The following is a 12,037-nucleotide window of genomic DNA, read 5'->3' on the forward strand; positions in this document are numbered from 1 at the left end:
GGACTGCCATTGAAGAAAAGTTTATTGGGGCGCCTGGGTGGCTCAGTCCATTGAGCATCCGACTTTGGCTTGGGTCATGATTTTACAACTTGTGGGTTCAAGCCCCGCATTGGACTCTGTGCTGACAGCTCAGAGCCTGGAGCCTGCTTCGGATTCTGTGTCTCCCTCTATCTCTGCGCCCCCACCCCGCACTCTGTCTGTCCGTCCTTCAAAAGTAAACATTTAAAAAATATTTTTAGTAAAAAAAGAAAAGATAGTTTATTAGACCCACAGATGCCAAGAGAGGGGCATGCCATATCATGAGGTAGGGAACATGCAGAGAAGGCCTGGGTCAGTCAGGATAAGGGGTACCCATGGGCAAGAAAGACCCTTTGTTGGAGTTTCAGAGGGAAGAAATGGGAGAGGCAGAGTAAACAGATTTTGGATTGGCTAGTTTGAATAGTTTCAGTGGGCTCTCAGGTATAGAGGCCATCCCGAGTTGTCTGATACTTGGCCTCCTAAACTACAAAACGTTGCTGAAAGAAATTCAAGAAGACCTAAATAAATAGGTCTTTTGTGTGTTTATGGACCAGAAGACTTAATAGTATTAAAATGGCAACAGTATACAAAAGCAATCTACTGATTTCATGCACTCCCTATAAAAATCCCACTGTCCTTTTTAGCAGACACGAAAAAGCCAAATCTAAAATTTGTATGGTATTTTAAGGGACCCTGAAATGCTAAGAGAATCTTGGGAAAGACCAAAGTTGGAAAACTCAACTTCATGGTTTAAACCTCACTACGAAGGGGCACCTGGGTGGCTCAGTCAGTTAAGCGTCCGACTTCAGCTCAGGTCACGATCTCATGGTTCATGAGTTCGGGCCCCGTGTCAGGCTCTGTGCTGACAGCTCAGAGCCTGGAGCCTGCTTCGGATTCTGTGTCTCCCTCTCTCTCTGCCCTGATGCCACTCACTCTCTGTCTCTCTCTCAAAAATAAACAAACATTAAAAAAAATTAAAAAAATAAAAAACTTTACTACGAAGCCACAATACCCAAACAGTTTGATAGCAGCATGAGGATACACATGTAGATGAATGGAATAGAGTTGAGATTCTGGAAATAAGCCTGTACGTCCACTGTTCATGGATTTTGACAAGAGCACCAAGACCATTCATTGGGGGAAAGAACAATCTGTTCCACAAGATGATCATGGAACAACTGGACATCCACACGCAAAAGATGGAAGCTGGACCTTGTACTCACCTTGTTTACACACACACAAAAGACAGAAGCTGGATCTTGAACAAACATAATTTACCAAAACTAACTCAAAATGGATCAACAACCTAAATATAAGAGTTAAAACTATAAAATACTTAGACAAAAACCTAGAGGCAAGTCTTCATGATCTGGGATTGGCCATGGTTTCTTATCCGTGGCACAGAAGCCAAGCAGCAACAAAAATAGATTAATAGCAACAATAATCAATAATTTCCTATTTATCAAAACTGAAGATGTTTGTGCATGAGAGCACACTGTCAGGAGAGTCAAAAGACAACCCACAGAATAGGAGAAAATATTTGCAAATCGTACATTTGCTATGGCTCTGATACCCAGAATATTCAAAAACAAAACACAAAACAAAACAAAACCCCAAAAGACAATGATTACAACTCAAGAAGAAGAAAACAACTAACTCCGTTTAAAAATGGACCAAGGGTTGGGGCACCTGGGTGGCTCAGTTGGTTAGGCATCTGACCCTTGGTTTCAGCTCAGGTCATGATCTCATGGTTTGCGGGTTCGAGCCTCGCATGAGGTTCCATGCTGACAGTGTAGAGCCTGCTCAGGATTCTCTCTCTGCCCCTCCACCTCCTCTGTCTCTGTCTCTCTCTGAAAATAAATAAATGAGCTTTAAAAAATATGGGCCAGATGTTTGAAAAGACATTTCTCCAAAGAAGATATTCGAATGGCCAACACATGCCAAAATCCTCAACATCATTAGCTACCAGGAAAATGCCAATAAAACCACAGCAAGACACTTCACCAACACTAGGATGACTGTAGTAAAACAAACAAACAAAAAGAAAGAATAATCCTTTGGATGTGGAGAAATTGGAGCCCTTAGACCTCGCTAGGAACGTGAAATACTGCAGTCCCTGTGGAAAACAGCCTGGCGGTTCCTCAAAAAGGTACACAGAGACTCGCCAGGTGATCTGGCGCTCCCACGCCTGGGTATACATCTCCGAATGGGAAACGTGTTCACACATTAACCTGAACCTGAATGTTCCCAGCCTCTTTGGTCATAACAGTCCCAGGGAGTGGGGGGAGTCTGCTCAATGGGGATAGGGTTTCGCCTTGGGGTGATGAAAATGCTCTGGCGTAGATAGTGGTGATGGTCGTGCAACATGGTGAATGTGTTAAAAGGCACTGAATTGTATCTTTTAAAATGGTGATTTTTATGTTATGTAAATTTCACCTCAATAAGTTAAGAAATGAATAGATGGCACAAAAACAGACACATAGACCAATGGAATAGAATAGAAACCCCAGAACTAGACCCACAAACGTATGGCCAACTCATCTTTGACAAAGCAGGAAAGAACATCCAATGGAAAAAAGACAGCCTCTTTAACAAATGGTGCTGGGAGAACTGGACAGCAACATGCAGACGGTTGAAACTAGACCACTTTCTCACACCATTCACAAAAATAAACTCGAAATGGATAAAGGACCTGAATGTGAGACAGGAAACCATCAAAACCTTAGAGGAGAAAGCAGGAAAAGACCTCTCTGACCTCAGCCGTAGCAATCTCTTACTCGACACATCCCCAAAGGCAAGGGAATTAAAAGCAAAAGTGAATTACTGGGACCTTATGAAGATAAAAAGCTTCTGCACAGCAAAGGAAACAACCAACAAAACTACAAGGCAACCAACGGAATGGGAAAAGATATTTGCAAATGACATATCGGACAAAGGGCTAGTATCCAGAATCTATAAAGAGCTCACCAAACTCCACACCCGAAAAACAAATAACCCAGTGAAGAAATGGGCAGAAAACATGAATAGACACTTCTCTCAAGAAGACATCCGGATGGCCAACAGGCACATGAAAAGATGTTCAGCGTCGCTCCTTATCAGGGAAATACAAATCAAAACCACACTCAGGTATCACCTCACGCCAGTCAGAGTGGCCAAAATGAACAAATCAGGAGACTATAGATGCTGGAGAGGATGTGGAGAAACGGGAACCCTCTTGCACTGTTGGTGGGAATGCAAACTGGTGCCGCCGCTCTGGAAAACAGTGTGGAGGTTCCTCAGAAAATTAAAAATAGACCTACCCTATGACCCAGCAATAGCACTGCTAGGAATTTATCCAAGGGATACAGGAGCACTGATGCATAGGGGCACTTGTACCCCAATGTTCATAGCAGCACTCTCAACAATAGCCAAATTATGGAAAGAGCCTAAATGTCCATCAACTGATGAATGGATAAAGAAATTGTGGTTTATATACACAATGGAATACTACGTGGCAATGAGAAAAAATGAAATATGGCCTTTTGTAGCAACGTGGATGGAACTGGAGAGTGTGATGCTAAGTGAAATAAGCCATACGGAGAAAGACAAATACCATATGGTTTCACTCTTATGTGGATCCTGAGAAACGTAACAGGAACCCATGGGGGAGGGGGAGGAAAAAAGAAAAAAAAAAGAGGTTAGAGTGGGAGAGAGCCAAAGCATAAGAGACTGTTAAAAACTGAGAACAAACTGAGGGTTGATGGGGGGTGGGAGGGAGGAGAGGGTGGGTGATGGGTATTGAGGAGGGCACCTTTTGGGATGAGCACTGGGTGTTTTATGGAAACCAATTTGGACAATAAATTTCATATAGTATAAAAAAAAAAAAAAAGTGCTACGAGAGGTGTTAATAGAAATTATCCAAGTCCTGCTCTCTCCTTCTACCTCTCAGTAGTTGCCAGGTGGCCAGAGGAACTATGAATAGCTAGTGTCTCTTCATGCAGAACTTTTTAGAGTTAGTTTCTCTTTTTTGACAGATTTTATCTTCTCTACACTCTCTTGTTTGTATTTATCTTGATAATGGATACAAGGCATAACTTTTCACATGTATATTATTCCTACTGATTTGCATGAAGACTCATTAAAAATCTGATCTTCAAAAAAAAAAAAAATAAATAAATAAATAAAATAAAAACACCCTTACAGAAAAAAAAAAAAAAAAAAAAAAAAAAGAAATGAATAGAAAGGAGACCCAACATGAGGAGAGTTTTGCTAAGTGTTTGTGGGGAAGTCCTTGGCTCTCTGGGGGAGATTCTACAGGTTGTTCTTTTCTCCTCTGACCATCATGGCGTTTGAATGTGATCTTTGAAATGGCTTGGGTCACCTCACCAACCCTTTAGAAAATGGTGTCCCTCTATGAGAACGCCACTGACACGCAATTTTGCACTGTGCCCTGAATAAATGCTCCCCACCGGGTAGGTAGTTGGGGGCTGAAGTTTTCAGCCTGTGTTCTTCCCGGTATGTGGTTGAGTCCAAGGAAGGGGTTGTTTTTTTAAAAAGTTGTTTGCCCAGAGGCATCCTCCAGAATCTCCTTAACGCCACCACATATACCCACAGCAGCCTTGGAGAAATCCGTGAGAATACGAAGAAAGGGGGCCAGGGACAAAGGCATGAATCAGCTTTTAAACCTGCCAAGCATCTGTACTTCTAGTTATGTTTCATATGAATTTTTCTTACCAATGAAGACATTTCATCTGCACGAAAAGTCTAATAAGGGGCGCCTGGGTGGCTCCCTCGGTTGAGCGTCCGACTTCTGCTCAGGTCATGGTCCCACGGTTTGTGGGTTCAAGCCCCGCAACAGACTCTGTGCCGAGAGCCCAGAGCCTGGATCCTGCGTGGGATTCTGTGTCTGCCTCTCTCTCTGCCCCTTTCCCGCTCACGCTCTCTCTGTGTCTTTCTCTCTCTCAAAAATAAATAAACATAGAAAAAAATGTTTAAATCTAATCAATCAGCTTAAACCAAAATTTATTGACTCATGTATCTAAAATGTCCAGCAGTAAATTTGGCCTCAGTCACGGTCCAGGAGCTCAACAGTCTCCATCACTTGGTTCTGGCTTTCTCTTTGTTGGTGACATTGTCAGTCAGGTTCTCCTCACTCACAGACAAGACGACACCCATAACTTTCAGCTATATTTCTCCTAATAACTCCCAAGGAAAGACTATATCCCTTGTCCAATAGCTCCCGCTGATGTCTTGGGTTTGAATCTCATTGTCCCTGCTTGGGTCACACGTCCATTCCTGAACCAATTGCTGAGGCTGCTGGGCTCGTGAGGAATATCCTCAGCGCCTAAAACCGGGTCTTATGTCCACTGTCCACAGCCCCAGTGCAAGGGGGGTTTGAGAGGGAAGTTAATAGCTCCCCAGTGGATCTCTGGGGTGCTGACCATTCTGGAAGAATGGACACTGGAACCTGAGCAGACACAACAGATGGCTAAAGCACATGACAGACAAAGCCCTGTGCAATCTGACCTTTCAAATTCACTGTCTCTCTGACCCTGTCACTTGAGCTGCTTTCACTTCCTCCCATGTCCTCACTGTTTCACCTCAGGGCCTTGCCACATGCTGTTCCATATTCCTGGAATGCTCGTCCACCATGGTGCCTAGCTAACACCTACTTATCCATTAGCCTCAGCTCAAACAGCACTTCCCCAGGGAAGCTGTGACAGTTTTGTATATACAACTGTAACTCCCATAGCACACGCTGATCTTGTAAGATGACTCTGACACTGCCCATTGAGACGGGTGGTCTGTGTTCCCTTGCCCTGAATCCGGGTGAGCTTGAGACAACCATCGAAGTGCCATTATGTGACTTTGGAAGGAGTGACATTATGTGACTCTCATAAGAGGTGGAAAGCTTTTGCCCGGTTGTCTGGGGACGCCCAGTGTTGGAACCCAGGTGCCAGGCCATACGGAAGCCCAAGTAGCCAGGGAAAGGTCCCCGTGGTGGGGAACTGGGATTCCTGGTCCTTATCACTGGGTGAGAGCCAGTTGATAGCGGGCACTGACTTTCCAGCCAGCCATGTGATGAGCCGTTTTAAAAGTGGATCCCTCCAGGGGCGCCTGGGTGGCTCAGTTGGTTAAGTGGCCGACTTCGGCTCAGGTCATGATCTCGCGGTTTGTGAGTTCGAGCCCCGCACAGCTCAGAGCCTGGAGCCTGTTTCGGATTCTGTGTCTCCCTCTCTCTGACCCTCCCCCGTTCATGCTCTGTCTCTCTCTGTCTCAAAAATAAATAAACGTTAAAAAAAAAAATTAAAAAAAAAAAGTGGATCCTCCAGAAACTTGACAGACACAAGAGACCACATATTGTATGTTTCTATTTATATGAAATCCCCAGAATGTTAACACCTATAGGGACAGAAAGTAGAGTAGGGATTGCCAGGGGCTGGAGGGAGGGAAGTATGGGGAGTGACTTTTAATGGGTACAAGATTTCTTTTTAGGGAAATCAGAATGTCCTGGAATCAGGTCCTGATGATGGCTGCACAACCTTGTGGACCTACTAAAAACCACTGAGTTGTAGAGTTGAAAAGGGTGAGTTTTATGGTAAATTGTATCCTTAAGAAAGTAGACCCAAGCATCCCAGTCAAGCTGCCCCCGGCTGATGCCATGTGGGGCGCAGTCTTGCTGTCCAGGCCAGATTCTGCCCAAATTGCAGCTTTGCAGACAAAAATAAACATTGCTGTTTTAAGCCACTAAGTTTGGGGATGGCTGTTACACAGAAAAATAGATACTGATAGAGAAACTTTCCCCAACCACCTCCCCAGTTGTAGGGCAGGGCCCTCCAGGTCTCTGTATGAATTACACTACCATAACAGTTTGTAATTAAATATTTTACTACTCGCTGTCTTCCTCATTGGCCAGTAAGCCCTGTGCAGTGTCTTTAGTAAGAACCAGTCCCCAGAGGTGTATGGACCCACAGTGGCTGAGAACCATGTGGCAGATGTCAAAGTGGATGGAAAGGGGGTCGAGCGGGCTTTGTGGCACACAGCTGGGCAGGAAGATTGTGATCACTGGAGGCCCCTCTCCTACCTGGACACTCATGCTCTCCTGATGCATTTCTCTGCTGCCAGGCTTAATAGTTTAGAAAACATCCTAGAAAAATGGAGTCCGGAAGTCAAGCGTTTCCGCCCCGACATGCCCATCGTCCCGCTTGCGAACAAGAAGCATCTCCAGAACGATGAGCGCCCAGGGCAGGAGCTGACCAAGATGAAGGGGAAGCTGGTAAAGGCCTTTTCTGCCTTCCTTTGGTTTCATGCTTGAGGCACCCATAACCAGCCAGCACTCATGTCCCCTTCTGAGGACCCTGCTGTGGTGTCACAGGTAGGTCCATCAGAGCTGCAGGGGGCCAAGGATGTGTTTGTGAGAAGGTCATCAAGAGCCAGTGATGGTGACCAGCAGAGCCAGCAGCAGGGTGACCCATCCAGGTATCCCCTTGCCTGGCTGGGTTCCAGACTGGCTCTGTGCCACCAGTCCCCTACGTGGCCTCGAGCAAAGTGCCTGACCCCTCTCTGCTTTCGTTTTAGTGTGTATATTCTCACAACGTCAGAGAGGAAAGGGAAGCCCTTCAGGGAACAAAGATTAGGAAAACTGGGGGAGGTTTGGGGGAGGGCATCAACGGGGTCCCATATTCTTTTCCAGCATGCAAAAGTCCTCAGTGTGCAGAGCTGTGAGCCCATTGCAGCAACCGCCCAGCACAGGTTCGTCTCATCCAGCTGGAATATGAAACCATCTGTCCACGTGAGCAGAGGAAACCCTAGGACTTGGCATCAGACTGTGAATGTGGTTGAGACTCGGCCCAGCTGTCTGAACTCGCGCAGGTCGCTTCAATTTCTCAGTCTCACCTTTAAATCAGGATAACCATAGCACCAGCCTCCTGGGAATGGATTCGGTGGTGCCCACAAAATGTCTCACACAGTAGCTAGTATAGGGGTGAGTACTTCAAAACCAACGGCCGCTCCTGCTTTTTTGGAGTGTGCTCAGAGCAACGATATTGCACATAAAGACGGAAAGAAGCAACTTTCCCCCTTCATAAATCCAGAAAGGAGGGATTTGAATTTGAATTTGAATTCCCCTGGGATTTCAGGCCCATCCCTTTGAATCAGCAGTTCGGACGCGGTTGCCATCGTCTTCGTGACCATGAATGGCCGATGTGGAGGCATGTCATATTTTCAAATTAAAAAAAAATTTTATTGTTTTTTATTTTTAATTTATTAAAAAAAATTTTTTTTAATGTTTTCTCATTTTTGAAAGACAGAGAGAGACAGAGTACAAGCAGGGGTGGGGCGGAGAGAGAGGGGGGCACAGAATCCGAGGCAGGCTCCAGGCTCTGAGCTGTCAGCACAGAGCCCCACGCGGGGCTCGAACTCACGAACTGTGAGATCATGACCTGAGCCGAAGTCGGACGCTCAACTGACTGAACCACCCAGGCGCCCCCCCCGCAAAAAAAATTTTTTAATGTTTATTTTTGAGAGCGAGACAGACCGTGAGTGGGGGAGGGGCAGAGAGAGAGTGAGACACAGATCAGAAGCAGGCTCCAGGTTCTGAGCTGTCAGCACAGAGCCTGACATGGGGCCCGAACTCATGGGCCACGAGATCATGACCTGAGCTGAAATTGTATGCTTAACCGACTGAGCCACCCAGGCGCCCCCAATGTGTCATATTTTCAAAAGCTGCCTCGACTTGTCTGACAAGGAGATACTGTTTCTATAACGTGGTTGTCTCCAATTTGTAAAATTCCATCTACGGATTTCCCCCCCTTCCTCTACTGCTGCACATCCTAAGAAAAGTCATGCCTACCAGGAGGGCATAACGAAATCTCCGTAAGACTTTGTCCAGCTGGGTTCCTCTGATAAAACACGTTTCACCCAAGAATTACTCAAGAATTCCTTAATCCCTAATCCTTTTGGTAAACAAGGCATTGAATAAACGTATTGCTCATCCCTCTGAAAAAAAAAAAAAAAACCTTTCAAAAGGTTCAAAAGGTGGCATTCTCATTTTACCTGGCGGATCCTTTTTACTTCCTCCAAAGGACTGACATTAATATCCACCGCCTTCCCCAACCCCCGCAAAAAAAACAAAATCTACATTAAAACCTCCCACATGTTAACATTCCAGGGTGAGAACCATGTATGTGCCACAGTTCAGAAGTCGGAACCTGTAACCTCCACGGGTTGCATTTTGTCAGTCACTGTAGAGAAAAGCTAGGGTATAATTCCACTCCCACCACACGGTCTACTTGCTTCTGGCCAGTTAGTTGTCTCCATGTCAGTTTCATCTGTGAGATGCGTTGCTTTGCGGGACTTCATTCATTCATTCTATAAATATTTGTTCGACCAGAGATGAGCAAGATAGGTAAGGTTTCTGTCCTGCGAAGCAATCCAGTGTGGGCACCGGTGTGAACAGAATCACAGCCCCAGGGTATGGAGGCCGCGCTGCCATGATGAGGGTGCAGGGTAGGGGAGTTTGGGGGCCATCTGAGGATGAATTTTGATGAATTCATACATGACTTTTGATAAATGCATACAATCACATAGTCACAATCAAGATGTAGAACGGTTCCAGGACTCCCCAAATCATGTTATTCCATCTTTTAAAAAAAATTTTTTTTTCAACGTTTATTTATTTTTGGGACAGAGAGAGACAGAGCATGAACGGGGGAGGGGCAGAGAGAGAGGGAGACACAGAATCGGAAACAGGCTCCAGGCTCTGAGCCATCAGCCCAGAGCCCAACGCGGGGCTCGAACTCACGGACCGCGAGATCGTGACCTGGCTGAAGTCGGGCGCTTAACCGACTGCGCCACCCAGGCGCCCCTATTCCATCTTTATAGACAGTCCCCTTTATTCATCCCAGCCCCTGGCAACCACCTTCCACACACTTTTCCAAAGTTCACACCAAAGAGACTTTGCCTCTTCCAAAATATGTAAGTGGAATCATATCTGATGTAGCTTTTTGAGTCCTGATTCTTTCACCAAGCACGATGCATCTGAGTTTCATCCACGTTGTTGCAGCTATCAGTGACCGGTTCCTTTTTATTATTGAGTATTTGTTATTCCATGGCACAGGCATATACTACAGCTAATTTATATCCATTCACCAGCTGGAAAGCATTAGGTCATTTCCAGGTGGGACGATCACAAATAAATCTGCGATTATTTCATACTGGCTTTTGTGTAGATGTTAAGTTTTTATTTCTCCTGGGTAAACACCGAGGAGTGGATTACTGAGTTGAATGGTGAGTGTATGTTTGGCTTCATAAGCAGTTGCCAAAACAATTTCCAAAGTGACTCTACCACTTTGGTTTTCTACCGGCAATGTATGCACACTCACCAGCATTTGGTATTGTCATCGTGGCTTGTTTTCATTTCAGCCATTCTGGGGGACACATAAAGATTTTTGTCTACTATAAACAGAGCTACACTGAATATTCTTATGCACATATCATTGGTAATTAGATGTGAGTGTATGTGTAAGACACATTTCTAAAACTGGAATTGATGGGTCATAGGGTGTGAAAGATTGACTAGATATTGGCAAATAGCCTTCTGAGAAGGTGGGGCCAATACACCCACATTCCAGCGAGGAATGGTGATGCCTGTTTCCCCACATCCTTTCCAACACAGTGTAGTACCCAATTTCAGTACATGTTTTTCAATGAAATTTTACCTTATATACATATTTCTTAATATTTAGTTTTGAGAGACAGAGAGAGAGAGAGAGAGAGAGAGAGAGAGAGACAAGAAGTGGGGGAGGGGCAGAGAAAGTAGGAGACACAGAATCCTAAGTAGGTTCCAGGCTCTGAGCTGTCAGCACAGAGCCCAATACGGGGTCTAAACACACAACCCCCGAGATCATGACCTAAGCTGAAATTGGACGCCTAACTGACTGAGCCACCCAGGCGCCCTGAAATTTTACTTTAGATGATTGCTGTGTGACTATCTACCTCATCGGGTTGTTGGTGACAACTTTAAGTAAGGCTTTAGAGGTGTGCCTGTCACACAGAGAGTGGCAATGGATATTAACTATTGTATGATTACCACTACTAATCAATCAATTGCATTACTATTTGTCTGTCTCTCTGAGTTCCTCATCAACATATCCAGCAATGCTTTTCTCTGAGGAGCTCAAACTTCCTACCTATGGAATTTAGTTAATCCTCATAAATCTCTTGAGATGTTGGCCAGGAATTCAGGCTCTGTGGGTTTTACAGAATAGGGAAGTGGGATGAATAGGGCCTTTCTAAATTTACAGAACAGATCTGAGTTCTACATGGTCAAAATTATTGTGCCTGGGTGGCTCAGTCGGTTAAGCGTCCCAAATCAGCTCAGATTGTGATTTTGTGGTTTGTGAGTTCAAGCCCTGCATTGGGCTCTGAGCTCACAGTGCAGAGCCTCCTTGGGATTCTCTCTCTCTCCCTCTCTTTCTCTCTCCTCTGCCCCTCTCCCACTTGCATGTGCACATGTTCTCTCTCTCTCTCTCTCTCTCTCTCTCTCTCAAGATAAATAAACTTAAAAAAAGGAGGGGGGCACTTGGGTAGGCTCAGTCAGCTAAGTGTCCAACTTTGGCTCAGGTCATGATCTCACTGTTCATGAGTTTGAGCCCCAGGTTGGGCTCTATGCTGACAGCTCGGAGCCTGGAGCCTGCTTTGGATTCTGCGTCTCCCTCTTTCATGCTCTGTCTGTCTCTCAAAAATAAACATTAGAAAGAAAAAAATTAAAGGGGCGTAGTCAGGTAGCTCAGTAAGTTGAGTGACCGACTTGGACTCAGGTCATGATGTCATAATTTGTGAGTTTAAGCCCTGCATCTGGCTCTGTGCTGACAGTTCAGAGCTTGGAGCCTGCTTCCGATTCTGTGTCTCCCTCTCTTTCTGCCCCTCCCCTGCTCACATTCTCTCTCTCAAAAATAAACATTATACATTTTTTGTTACTAAAAAAAAAACACCAGGAACGAGGATACACATCATAACTGAAACAAAAGTTTCAAAAAAC

The sequence above is a fragment of the Leopardus geoffroyi genome, chromosome E3, assembly GCF_018350155.1.
Source record: "Leopardus geoffroyi isolate Oge1 chromosome E3, O.geoffroyi_Oge1_pat1.0, whole genome shotgun sequence".
NCBI classification, from domain to species: domain Eukaryota; kingdom Metazoa; phylum Chordata; class Mammalia; order Carnivora; family Felidae; genus Leopardus; species Leopardus geoffroyi.